Source organism: Lactuca virosa, chromosome 1 (genome assembly GCF_052849685.1).
Source record: "Lactuca virosa cultivar CGN04683 chromosome 1, Lactuca_virosa_CGN04683_v6, whole genome shotgun sequence".
NCBI lineage: Eukaryota > Viridiplantae > Streptophyta > Magnoliopsida > Asterales > Asteraceae > Lactuca > Lactuca virosa.
The window spans coordinates 118,219,454-118,234,089 of record NC_136426.1 but is presented as its reverse complement, the minus strand read 5'-3'; positions in this window follow the sequence as shown (position 1 = coordinate 118,234,089).

Below are 14,636 nucleotides of genomic sequence, written 5' to 3'. Positions count from 1 at the left end.
AGTATTTTATATGCTTTAACACTCTATTTTATTATTATTTTCATGTAAAAATAAAGAAAATATATATTGAGCTGAAAATTTCCAGAATGCAACTTCAAACAATTTAATAACAATGAAAAATTGTTTTCTTATTTTTGATGTCGAAAAACATGCCTAAAGGCTCAAACAATTATAGACAAAACTTGATTCTTGTGATTTTGGTAAACATTATTGATGTTACCTTGAGAATTTTTGCAACATGTTCCAAAGGCTTTTGAATCAAGATATTTTTATACCTCTTAATACATAATGTTAAGTGCTCAAATTAATTTTTCCTTGATTTTTAGTGATGAATAAGATCTTTGCACATGCAATACAAAACTAGTATTCACAAAAAGGTGCTGATTGAGCAACAGTTTTGTAAAAATTGCTAAAAATCGAAATATTTGAATTTTCCAGTGAGGTCAGATGGGTTTGAAAGCTAACTCAAAATATTATATTTCAGAAAAAGAATCCCGAATTTTGGTTATGAAATGAGTGAGATATGACAGTTTAAAATCAGGTAAAGAAATCTGGCAGATTGCATGCATGGTGATTGGTTAGAAAAATGAGTTTTCATCATTTCTTTGAGTAAATCTTTTGAAATGTTTTAAAAGATATCATGATAAACTTATATTCTAGTCATGTTTCCAGAGATCAAAAGATTAAAACTTATCAAAATGTATACATTCATTTATGAACAAAATTTTGTTTCTCAAAAACTCTTAACTTGAGTTTGATGTTTTAATCCTTAAAATCGATTTTTGCACTAAGATCATGAACATGCAACCTTGTTTATCATACATGCATGGTGTTAAACACATCCATGATGTTCTAAAAACCATTTTAACAAAAAGAAAACAAGTTTGAAGAAGATGAAGAAGTAGAAGTCGGTTTTTGAAGTAAAATGCACATGCATGACTTAAATCATTGTTGTGGATCTTCAAGAGATGTATGTTCTTTACCTTAAATTTATTTGTGGCTTGAAAAACCCTTATGAATCTCCATAATTTCGTGGTTAAGAGGCTGTGGTTGTGGTGTTTGGAGAAAAAAAATTAGAGAGAAGGTAGAGAGAGTTTTCTAGAGAGAGAAAGAAGAGAGATGTGTGTGTGTTGGAGAATGAGAGTGTGAGAGAGAGATATGGGAAGAGAGGGGTCCGAAATTTTGAGTATAATAACCCTTTCTCATTCATTTTGTTTTATAAAATTTAAGTTATTTTATAAAATATCTAAATTTTATATAAAATGTGCACTAAAATCAAGTTTTTAATTCATGAAATCTTGATTTTTGACTTATAAATTAAGGATGAATGTTAATGACTTAAATTTTTATTTTCCTTGATTATATTTCCCTGAATTTAATTGTTTTAAGATAATATTATAAGTTTCATAACTATTTTTATAGAATTCTTGATGTTAAACTTTATAAAATTTAAGTTTTAGGGTTTTTAGGGTTTTTGAGAGTTTGTAAAAATTTGGATATCAAAATAAATAGAATATTTGAGACTTTAAATTATCTTATGGTATTATAACTCTTTTATAGTTATAAATAATGTTTGTAATTTATTTTTATCGGTTTATTGGCATTCTATGTAGTGATTCCGAGATTCAAGCGAAATTGAGGAATCAAGTATACTAGTCCTAGTCTTCAACTTTGACTTAAGTTTCTATGAGACTTTGACCTAATTTCTACTTATAGGTCAAGTGCATGATGTGTGTATATGATTCATGAAAAGGTGTTCGAGTCAAAGAGTGACCCGAATATGGATAGCCTCTACAGTTAAGTAGTTGTAGAATTCACATATCAATGTGAAATCTAAGTACATTATCCATTGTTTCTAGTTGCTTCCAAGTTTCTAGTAGGTTATAACTGAGCTTCTAGTCACTAAGTCCAGTATGTGTCGTGCGTATATGTGCAACTAAGTTTATTCAAATCTAGAACCGACTCGAATTTTGACGGTTGTCACATTTTCCCCCGGTTGAAAGAATTTCGCCCCGAAATTCAATTCGTGACGTATTCTATTAGAACTCAGTCGAATACAATTATATAGTTGGAGAGGTGGTGACTTGCAATGTTCTTTGATTATTTTGGGTTTGTTTCCTCAAGGGAAAAGCCCAATTCTTTAGCTATAGTCAAATTAGTGTTTCCTTAATTCGAGTTCTACAATTTAGATTGCGAGAAATTAGGATCATGGAAATCATGATCAAAACATGGCGACCTAGTCGAAAAAGATCATCTAGTTAGATATTATCTGAATTAAGAGAGCTATAAGTTTTGCTGAAGCACTAACTGCACTGAGCGTTAAATCCGCATTGATCCTGAAGTCGTGTTCTAAATTAACACTACGTGTAAATTCGCCGCTTAATAAAGAAGAGATTAGGAACAATTTGTTCACTTCCGGGTTGGCTATTACATCTGGAAAAGATATATTCTGAAATTAGAAGGGGTAGCACGAATGAAAAAGGAGCGATCGAGGGTAAGTTCCTAAAGATACGCACTAAGGGTAAGCAACGAAGTTTTGGTACCTCTCGAATGTAAAGGCTATTTAAGTGTCGTCTATAAAATAAGTTAGGAAACGATCGAGGATTTCCGAAGCAATATTTACTACCACGGTTACTCTTACTACAATAAAACAATATTCGAAGAATATATATATTTAGAGAGTTATTGTCGCAAATGGAGGCGATGCAAGTTTATGATAACTTAAATCACCTTGTCTAGATAACAATTTGAGTGATTAGAAATGATAAGTAATCTCATTATTATCAAAATGTTTAATAATTCTAAGATAATGAAGATACATGTGTGGCGATCAAACGAAGTAGTAAAATAATAAAAAGATAAATTAAAGTTAAATGTTTAAGTCGTCATTAAGGGAATTTTTTTTATTGAAATTATTGATATTACGCTATTTGAAAAATTGACTAATTGTCTAAGTCAGGACAAATCTAAGTTTACGAGGAGTCAAAATACTTATGAAAACAAGCTTGAGAGTTTACGAACTCACTGAAAATTGCAAAGTAAATTACTATTTTAAGAAAGGTGTAAAAATGTCAATCTTCAAAATAGGGCATTCATAGTTTAGTGTTTCTACAAAAACAATCATTTAGAGAATAGATAATCGTAAAATTCAAAACTTTTGATGTATTTAAAGAAAAGAAGAAACATAAGGATACATATCCTCCACATATATTTTTCGGATATAGAAAAATTATAAGCATAAAGGTATTCATTTTGTGTATTACTTATAACGAAAAATACAATGAAACTTTCATTTTAAATCAAGTTTCCAAATTTAGAATGAAAGAGCAAATGTAAATAAGGATTACTTGTTTATTGTAGATTTCAAAATAAAAACAAGATGTATATGGAAAAAGGCATAATTGAATATATCAAAGTTGACTAAATCGAAATTATGACTCACAACTATACACGTATTAATCGCTCAAAACGAAGGGGTAGACTTCTAGTCTATATATGTACGAACATGGTACCAAGAGAAGCAAAATAGATAGAAACAAAGTTAGACAATGTATTATGTTAATATTATGGCGTGCGAGATCTAAAATCAGAAGGAGAGCGAGAAATAAAGTTTGGGGGAAAGAAAAAGGAAGGTAGCAGCGACAATGATTGTTATTGTTAAAAATATAAGAATAATACCTATAGGTAGATTTAAAACCACGTTGAGATATATTTCAAACTTCAATATTTGATGTATATTGATGACTAAATATAAATGTAGAAGTTCTAAAGTGTTTTCTAAGTTTTGCTAAAAATCCACGAGTTATCTATTAAGTTAAACTCCATTTGTGAAAAAGAAGAAACACTAAAACTTGTAATTGAAAATCTGACAGTTTTGACCTTTTTGACTGGGGTCCAACAATGGTTAAAACGGATAAGGTAAAGACTTAACATATTTAGATGAATAATTGTGCATTGTCAAAAGTACGTCGCTGGAAGTTTAAAAGTGAACACTAAGTTTTGCAATGCTGTAAGTTTTATAAACACGGATTATAAAACTAATTTGAAATAAAATAAACAAATGATGTGTGTTGGAAATTTAGGAATTAGAGATATCTTAGAAACATGTGTGAAGTAGAAAGTTGTGAAAATATCATGTTGGGATTCAAGAAAACACATTTAAGTAAGGTACAATGCCTAAATGAGAAAGTGGTCAAAAGAGTCAAAACAAAAGTGGTTTGAAAGATCCGATGAAGCTTTTACACGTAATATGAACTTCAATGTCATATGTCTATGTTTAGCATAGAATTTAAACACTTTTATAAAAGAAAATGTTTCTAAGTTTTTCGAAAACGTGCCAAAATGGTAATCAAGGTTTAAAATGGTTTATATGCCCTTAAAAACACATCTATCCATTGAAATGGATTTGAAATAAAATTGAAATTGCAAGGTTAAAACCAATAATGGTTAAATTGAGTTTTGAAGAAAAGTGTTAAGTTAAAGCAAGTTGTCAAAAGATTTTTTTTAGCGAGAATATTGCTTACATTGTTAAGAAATGTCTACTAAGTTGATTGTAGTGGTTATAAAATATTTTATTGATGATAAATAAAACCGATGAAGCGAAATAATTTTTCGATTGAAGATTAAGAAGTAAGGAATAAGTATATTAGTGTAGCTGATCGTACCTAAATACTAAGGCGAGTATAAGACGAGTACCTATGTCTTTTTCCCTAAGATAAAGGGCAAGAAAATTGTTTGAAAAACGTTTTATGGTGTCAATGCAACTTCGTGGCCTTTTATAGAGGTCAAAGGGATATCCTATGTTAAGTTTTAACCTGAAGGTGGAAACAACCTAAAGCTAAATCGTAGCGTAGTAATAAGGTCTCACGTATGCGTTAAACCTCCGTGTCTCCTCGTGAGTCGAATTGGGAATGCTCTCCAATGATATCCAAGTGGCTACTAAGAAACGACTCATCTACCTCCTTACGCGATGCTCCAATTTTCAGCCGTGTCGGTATCGGAACGCTTTCCTAGTTGTAACTACAGTACGAAGACGATGAAGAGGTATTGAGGAATAATTGGTATAGGTTTCGACTTAAGATTATTACTTGTGTATATCTAGCTACTAATCTTACATCTAAAGTCAACAGCTACCGAGGAATACTCATTCTCAGTACTAAGTGCATTGCTCCTAGAGTGGCTAGTGATATAACCTAAGTGGTTAACCTAGCACTTGATAAGGGATAAGAATATTTCTAGATAAGACATTGTGGTGAAAGTGCACTTAGTTTCTAAGTGTACCTAGATGAATGCCTATAATATGCAATGCCCGTACGCACACCGAAAAATTTTGTTTTTCAAAAGTTTAAGTTGAAAATTGTTTTGAACATAATTCTACTATAACCGTTTCCAGCCTCACATTAACTTTCCTTAATTAAGCATCGTTGGCCAGGCTATACTTAATTAAAGTCTAATAATGTGTACTCGAATTAGTTATAGGAGTAGTATGTTCAATATTTAAAAATGTTTTGAATTTTTTTTTTGGCTATAGTTATGGTTCTCCAAAGGAAAACCGATATTCTCTATAACCTTCGGCTCTGATACCATTTCCTGTCACACCCCGCTAAAGCGGAAACACAGGGCGTGGCAGTACAAAGGGTTTCATAGCAAAAGTTAAAAGACAACACCAACCATAGTATTAAATATCATTACAAATTTACAATGGGTTTGAACAACTTTTAAAAGAAATTACAATGTAAATTGAAATACAACACATGCAAATGCTCCTAAAAGTGAAGTGCCCCTAAGTGCCACTTACTCGATGATTCCTGAAAAAGCATGTAAAACGAGCGTCAACTATAAAAATAGTTGGTGAGTACTCACAGATAAACAAAATAATACTGGTTCCATGAATTGAAATCAAAGTTTTGATAAAAGTTTCCAATAATAAAAGTATATTGTTAAAATGAGTAAATAAGTTTGTAAAAACAAAGTTCTTTGTCATCATGAGAGATAAGGTATGTTGCCCAAATAAGATGCAACATTCATATTCTCATGGAAGATAAAGTTCGTTACTCAAACGAGTAAACAAGTTTCATTGCTAAAATGAGCAATCAATTTCGTTGCTACAAGGAGCAAACAATTTCATTGCTAAAACATGTATATAAGTTTTCAGTAATAAAAGTTCGTTGTTGTAATGAGAAACAAAGTTCATTGCTATAATTAATAACAAGTTTATTGCTATAACGAGAAACGAGTTTGTATGTGTATGAGCAAACAATGAGTCTCAACCAAACCTATGACTGAAGCCCTATCAAGATCTATGCTTATCGTTCCATAGATGAATATGGTATCATGCACTCCAGCAATAGGGCGAGTGAGGAGTTGTCAATTCCTAATAGCGCTATCCATAATGACCATTGGCTCAAAGAGTTAATGGTTAGAGATAAGGGAAGGGCCTTAGTACAATAAGTTCTCATGTTCCGTGTTGCATAGACATACATAGAGAGACATAGCAATAAAATAGCAATCATGTTTGATACAAATCAATTTAAATACAACATTCAAATAATAGTTTTTCGGGACATGCTTTTCCACCCCAAAACATAAAAACTGAAAATAGGGGAGTGCGTGAATACTCACAATATGCAAAATATAGCAACCAAGTTTATACGAGTCAAATAAATATAATGAGCATAAATAGTTTAGGACATGCTTTTCCACCCCAAAACATTTAAAAACCGAAAATAGGGGAGAGTGGTGAATACTCACAATGCATTTAGATGATGCAAATGGTGCCTTGAACTACGTTCCACGTGTACCACTACCGATTCCTACAATAATGGTATTCGCTAGTGAGTCTCTAATCGAAATCTAACACTAGTATACTTACTACTACAATAGAATTATGCCAATAATGTGTCAAAATTTAATATTGATAAGTTACAAACATTTTTCTGTGGAAATTAAGTTTCAAAGAATCAATTGTTATATAACAATTTAAGTGGAAAATTTCCATTATTGAAATGTTAATATTTAACATTTTAGAGGTGTTCCAATTATTAAATATTCAAAACGAAATCAATTTAGTTCTAAACTTTCCCAAACTTTGTATTTCATTTTTAATTGAAGTCAAACACCTTAAGATAAATTTTCTTGAATTTTTAATTTGTCTAACTATTTTTCACCATTAAATTCCATGAATAATCATAAAATCATGGAAAAATAGTAAATTATCATGAAAAATTCTTGTAATTTTTGTGTAACTATTTTACAGTGTACATAATCTAGGAAAAATATTAATATGTGTTTTTAAAAAGTTTAACACAATTTTTCTGATTTTTGTACATTTAAGTGTATTAAATCTTGGGAAAATAGAAGCAAAATAGCATACAGAAGATAAAAATCATCAAAAATTTTATGTATCATCCTAACATATTATAAGAGTTTCTGGTAAATTTTCATGAATTTTGGATGAGTAAAACTATTTTTCCTGTTTTTAGTCCATTATAAACACAAAAATTCAAGAAAAATAGATATACATTTTCAAAAATTCCCAAAATATTTTTCGGAGTCTTAAATATAAGGTACAAGCTGCGCAAAATAAGAAATAATATTTTCACATTCCATAAAGTGGTTTTATGATTTATTAGAGCTAAATAAAAAGAAAAATAAAAACCATACTAAACAGTAACAAAAATCGATGAAACTTCCTTAGAGATGTTTATTAACTTAAAGGGTCATCCACAAATATTTCCAGAATTTATTTACAAGTTTAAGTATTTTATATGCTTTAACACTCTATTTTATTATTATTTTCATGTAAAAATAAAGAAAATATATATTGAGCTGAAAATTTCCAGAATGCAACTTCAAACAATTTAATAACAATGAAAAATTGTTTCTTATTTTTGATGTCGAAAAACATGCCTAAAGGCTCAAACAATTATAGAGAAAACTTGATTCTTGTGATTTTGGTAAAAATTATTGATGTTACCTTGAGAATTTTTGCAACATGTTCCAAAGGCTTTTGAATCAAGATATTTTTATACCTCTTAATACATGATGTTAAGTGCTCAAATTAATTTTTCCTTGATTTTTAGTGATGAATAAGATCTTTGCACATGCAATACAAAACTAGTATTCACAAAAAGGTGCTGATTGAGCAACAGTTTTGTAAAAATTGCTAAAAATCGAAATATTTGAATTTTCTAGTGAGGTCAGATGGGTTTGAAAGCTAACTCAAAATATTATATTTCAGAAAACGAATCCCGAATTTTGGTTATGAAATGAGTGAGATATGACAGTTTAAAGTCAGGTAAAGAAATCTGACAGATTGCATGCATGGTGATTGGTTAGAAAAATGAGTTTTCATCATTTCTTTGAGTAAATCTTTTGAAATATTTTAAAAGATATCATGATAAACTTATATTCTAGTCATGTTTCCAGAGATCAAAAGATTAAAACTTATCAAAATGTATACATTCATTTATGAACAAAATTTTGTTTCTCAAATACTCTTAACTTGAGTTTGATGTTTTAATCCTTAAAATCGATTTTTGCACTAAGATCATGAACATGCAACCTTGTTTATCATACATGCATGGTGTTAAAACACATCCATGATGTTCTAAAAACCATTTTAACAAAAAGAAAACAAGTTTGAAGAAGATGAAGAAGTAGAAGTCGGTTTTTGAAGTAAAATGCACATGCATGGCTTAAATCATTGTTGTGGATCTTCAAGAGTTGTATGTTCTTTACCTTAAATTTATTTGTGGCTTGAAAAACCCTTATGAATCTCCATAATTTCGTGGTTAAGAGGCTGTGGTTGTGGTGTTTGGAGAAAAAAAATTAGAGAGAAGGTAGAGAGAGTTTTCTAGAGAGAGAAAGAAGAGAGATGTGTGTGTGTTGGAGAATGAGAGTGTGAGAGAGAGATATGGGAAGAGAGGGGTCCGAAATTTTGAGTATAATAACCCTTTCTCATTCATTTTGTTTTATAAAATTTAAGTTATTTTATAAAATATCTAAATTTTATATAAAATGTGCACTAAAATCAAGTTTTTATTCATGAAAGTTTGAATGTGTATGAGCAAACAATGAGTCTCAACCAAACCTATGACTGAAGCCCTATCAAGATCTATGCTTATCGTTCCATAGATGAGTATGGTATCATGCACTCCAGCAATAGGGCGAGTGAGGAGTTGTCAATTCCTAATAGCGCTATCCATAATGACCATTGGCTCAAAGAGTTAATTGTTAGAGATAAGGGAAGGGCCTTAGTACGATAAGTTCTCATGTTCCGTGTTGCATAGACATACATAGAGAGACATAGTAATAAAATAGCTATCATGTTTGATACAAATCAATTTAAATACAACATTCAAATAATAGTTTTTCGGGACATGCTTTTCCACCCCAAAACATAAAAACTGAAAATAGGGGAGTGCGTGAATACTCACAATGTTTCGAGTAGGTACAAGTAGTGCCTCGGAATACACCAATGCCTTACTACCGGGATCCTACGACATCAAACACACACTAGTGAGTTTCCATGTCGAAATCTAATGCTAGTATACTAAACTCTACATATAGAGAAATGCCGAATTTATGTTCTAATATCGGTTTTATATTAATTGGTTACGATTTTTCTGAAATGGTGAAATTCTATAAGTCATGTGATTAAGAAAATTTTGGATATTAATTTTCCAGATTTAGTAATATAATTTGAGGGTATTTCAACACATTTAAATGTGTTTTAAATTCCTAAAAACGCAAAATATTATCAAATAGTTTCCAAAAATTGTCAAACCTTGTATTTTCATTCTAAATACAATAGAGGTTTTCCAGAAAATTTCCCTTGAATTTTTTTGATATGGTTAACTATTTTTCCAAGTTTTTATCCCCTTAAATAATCATTAATTAAAGAATAAATAACAAACAGTTAAAATAAATTACCAAAAATTTTTGTAACATCATTTACAGTGTAAGTAATCTGGGAAAAATACCAAAAGTGGTTTTCATATTGTATAATCCGGTTTTGGGTATTTATGTGTATTTAAGTGTATTTAAGTGTATTTAACCTTAGAAAATAGGAGAAAAATAGTATACAGTAGAGGAAAATCATCAAAATTTTTTATGTAACCTCCTAATGTACAACATGATGTTCTGGTAAATTTTCATGAATTTTGGATAATCAGAACTATTTTTCCTATTTTTAGGCCATTATAACTACCAAAAATTGGGAAAAATAGAAAGGCATGATGAAAAATTCTGAAATTATTTTTCTGAGTCTCCCACCACAGGTAAGAGCTGCGAAAATTGTTAGATACAATTTTCACACTCTTTAAAGTGGTTTTGTGATTTATTGCACCCAAACAAAAAGAAAATCGAAAATCATACTAAACAGCAACATAAATCGATGAAATTTAATGAGAGGTCATTATTCACCATAAGGGTCATCCACGAATTTATTCCAGATTTATAGACCTCTGGAAGTATTTTATGTGATTTATGCCCTTGTTTTCTTGCAACAATTTTAATAAATCAAGGAAACGATAAAAACTCTTGGGATTTTCCAGATATTCATATTACCTTAATGGGAATCTGGAAAAATTTTGATTTGAGCAGAAAAGAACTTTTAGATATTTTTCTAGACAAAATCATTTACATGCACTATTAACAATGTACTTTGATCATCAAGCTCTTTAGCTTGGTGTTCTTCACATGCATCACGGTTTGAAGACCATGCATGGACATATGTTTGTTATAGTGATGTTTTTAAAGGAAATACTTGAATGCATAAGGTGTATGAGCCTTTAAAACTTGTAAAAATCCGAACCTTAGTGTTTGACATAGGTTTTGGTCCTTGGATTTCACCATTAAACAACATGCATGTTGTTCTTGGGTGAAACCCTACCACCATCATCATCAAACACGACATTCATGAACATGTTCATGAATGTTCATAAAGAATGGTGTAGAAGGAGGAGAAGTACAAGAAAACCCTTTAAAAACAAGAAGGAAAAGTAAGGAAAATGAAGGATTTTCGTGAATACCTTGAAGAACAACCTTAGAAGATGAAGATTTGAGTGTGGAGAGGTGTTCTTGGCTGATGATTTTCGTGGGTTTGGAGAGAGAGGAGGAGAGTTTGAGAGTTGAAAGGGTGGAGTGTGAGAGAGATTGAAGAGAGAAGTGGAAGAGTGGGGATTGTGTTTTAATGATTGAAGTTTTGGGAAGAGAGAGGGCATGAGGGAGAGGATGCACGAATTTTATGAGTGAGAGAGGCTCCCTCTCTCCTAAAATTCAAATTATATAATTCTCCCTTCAATTTTTATAAAACCTAAATTTTTATAAAAATGTCTCTTTAAGCAATTTTTGATTTATTTAAAAATCTTGTTTTTTAACTAATAAATTATGATTAATGTATGATAATTTAAATTTCTATTTCATTGATTATAATCTATAATTTGATTAATAAAAATTTTATATTAGGAAGTTTATAGAAATTTTATAAAGTTTTTAAGCTTTAAAGTTTATAAATTTGGATTTTTGGGCTCTTTAGAGTTTTTGGAACATTGTTTGATATTCACCATCATATTCGGATGAAATTAGAATATTTTAATTTATTTTTAGGGTTTTATACCCTTTTTCAATTGTAACAAAGTTTGAAGTTTCATTCTAATTATGGTATTGGCATTTCCTATTGTAGTTAAACAACTTACTAGAATCGTAAGAGTCAAGTATATTAGTCCTAGATCTTAGTTGGATCCTAGTTTATGCAAGATTTTGACCTAATTTATACTACTAGGCCATGGCATGTTGTGCATGAATGGTTTTTATAAAGATGCATGAGTCCGAGAATGACCTGAATTGACAGTTGTCACAGTATCCCCCACTTAAAAAGAATTCCGTCCCGAAATTCATTCTATGTCATCGTTTGTCATCGCATGGGAAAAGTTGTGGATACTTTTCCTTCATGAAGTCCTCACGCTCCCAGGTGTACTCCGGCCCGCGTTTTGAGTTTCATCGAACTTTCACAATCGGAATCTTACTCCGCTTAAGTTGTTTCACCTCCTTGTCAAGGATTTCTATCGGTTCCTCAACAAAGTTTAGCTTATCATTGATCTTAATTTCCTCCAGAGGTACTATCAATGCTTCGTCGGCTAAACATTTCTTAAGATTGGAGACGTGGAATGTGTCGTGAATGGTGCTTAACTCTTGGGGTAATCGGAGTTTATATGCCACCGGACCAATCCTTTCAATGATCTCGAAGGGTCCAACATATCTTGGGCTTAGTTTTCCTTTCTTACCAAAACGTACAAGCCCTTTCCAAGGCAACACCTTTAGAAGTACCTTGTCTCCAACTTGGAATTCTAATGGTTTTCGACGATTATCCGCATAACTTTTTTGACGATCTCTGGCGGCTTTAAGCCTATCTTTGATGATAGCAATCTTGTCAGTTGTTTCCTGGATAAGGTCGAGTCTAGTCAATTGTCTGTCTCCGATTTCTGTCCAACATAATGGAGAACGACACTTGCGTCCATACAATGCTTCGTATGGGGCACATTGGATACTCGTGTGGTAACTGTTATTGTAGGAAAACTCAATTAGAGGCAAATGAGTATCCCAATTTCCTTTGAACTCAATGACACACGCCCGTAGCATGTCTTCCAATGTTTGTATTGTTCTCTCTGTCTGCCCATCTGTCTGAGGGTGGTAAGCTGTGCTCAAATTTATCTTGGTTCCTAGTGCCTTCTGTAACATCCACCAAAATCGTGATGTAAAACGACTATCTCTATCAGAAATGATGGATAGGGGTACACCATGCAGAGAAACAATTTTGTCGATGTAGATTTGGGCAAACTTTTCCATCTTGAAGTCTTCCCGAATGGGGAGAAAGTGAGCAGATTTCGTCAGTCGATCCACTATGACCCAAATTGAGTCATGACCTTTAGCAGTTCTAGGAAGCTTGGTAACGAAATCCATAGATATCTGCTCCCATTTCCATTGGGGAATTTCAGGTTGTTGCAATAAGCCGGATGGTTTTTGATGTTCAGCTTTGACTATTGAGCAAGTTAAACACTTCCCAACATGTAAGGCAATATCCCTTTTCATTCCAGGCCACCAATAGTGCTCTTTAAGATCCTTGTACATCTTATCCGCTCCAGGGTGGATTGAGTATTTAGATCGATGAGACTCCTCTACTACCATGTCTCTCAGATTGTTAACCCTTGGAATCCAAACTCTGTCCTTAAAATAACGAACTCCATCAGGTTTGGTTTCAAATCTCACTTCTAAACCATGCAGTACACGGGACCGCACCCGAAGTGCAATAAGTGTAACTTCCATCACAAGGGAGCTTGCCCAGTGTGCCAAAACTGTAAACAGACAGGCCATTACCCGAAGTATTGTAAGCTGAATAAGGATGGAAAAAGGGCATGTTACGAGTGCGGGAGTACTGATCATCTGCGTAGTGCTTGTCCCAAACTGAACAAGGGGCCTGGTAACAATGGACAAGGCCAAGCTAGGCAAAATTTCCAAGGAAATCAAGGTGGGCGGCCAAGAGGTGTAGCCTTTGTGATTGGTGCAGAAGAAGCTCGTCAGAACCCTGAGGTGATAACAGGTACGTTTCTCCTGAACAACCATTTTGCATCAGTAATATTCGATGCGGGAGCAGAAAGGAGTTTCGTTTCTTTAGCATTTAGACCGTTAATTGACTTGAAATCAAGAAAGATGAGGAATACTTATACTATTGAACTTGCTGATGGGTATGAAATTAGGGCCAATGAAATAATTCCTGGCTGTACTCTGAATTTAGCTGATAAACTCTTTAGCATTGACCTAATTCCTATCGAGCTAGGTAGTTTTGATGTAATAGTAGGAATGGATTGGTTATCCAAGAATAGAGCGGACATTGGTTGTTACGAGAAAGTCATTAGGATACCTCTCCCTAATGGAGAAACCCTTATCATACACGGTGAGAAGCCAGGAAGAAGTTTAAACATTGTATCGAGCATAAAGATTCATAAGTACCTGAAAAAGGATTGTATCGCATTCATGGCCCACGTGATAGAAAGAGAACCTGAAACTAAGCAACTCAAGGAGATCCCGGTGGTTCAAAACTATCCCGAAGTGTTTCCGGAGGAATTACCCGGTCTACCCCCTCACAGACAGGTCGAATTTCGGATAGACTTAATTCCCGGAGCGGCACCGGTAGCAAAAGCACCATATCGCCTCGCGCCATCCGAGATGCAAGAACTGTCCGGACAACTTCAAGAACTTCTAGACAAAGGGTTTATTCGACCAAGCTCTTCACCTTGGGGAGCCCCAGTGTTATTCGTCAAAAAGAAAGATGGGTCGTTCCGAATGTGCATTGATTACAGAGAACTGAACAAGTTGACAATCAAGAATCGATATCCTCTTCCTCGAATTGATGACTTGTTCGATCAGTTGCAGGGCGCTTCATACTTCTCAAAGATCGACCTCCGATCAGGATACCATCAACTAAGAGTTCACGAAGGAGACATTCACAAAACAACATTTAGAACCCGTTATGGACATTATGAGTTCTTAGTCATGCCTTTTGGACTAACGAACGCACCCGCTGTTTTCATGGATTTGATGAATAGGGTCTTTAGACCATACCTAGACAAGTTTGT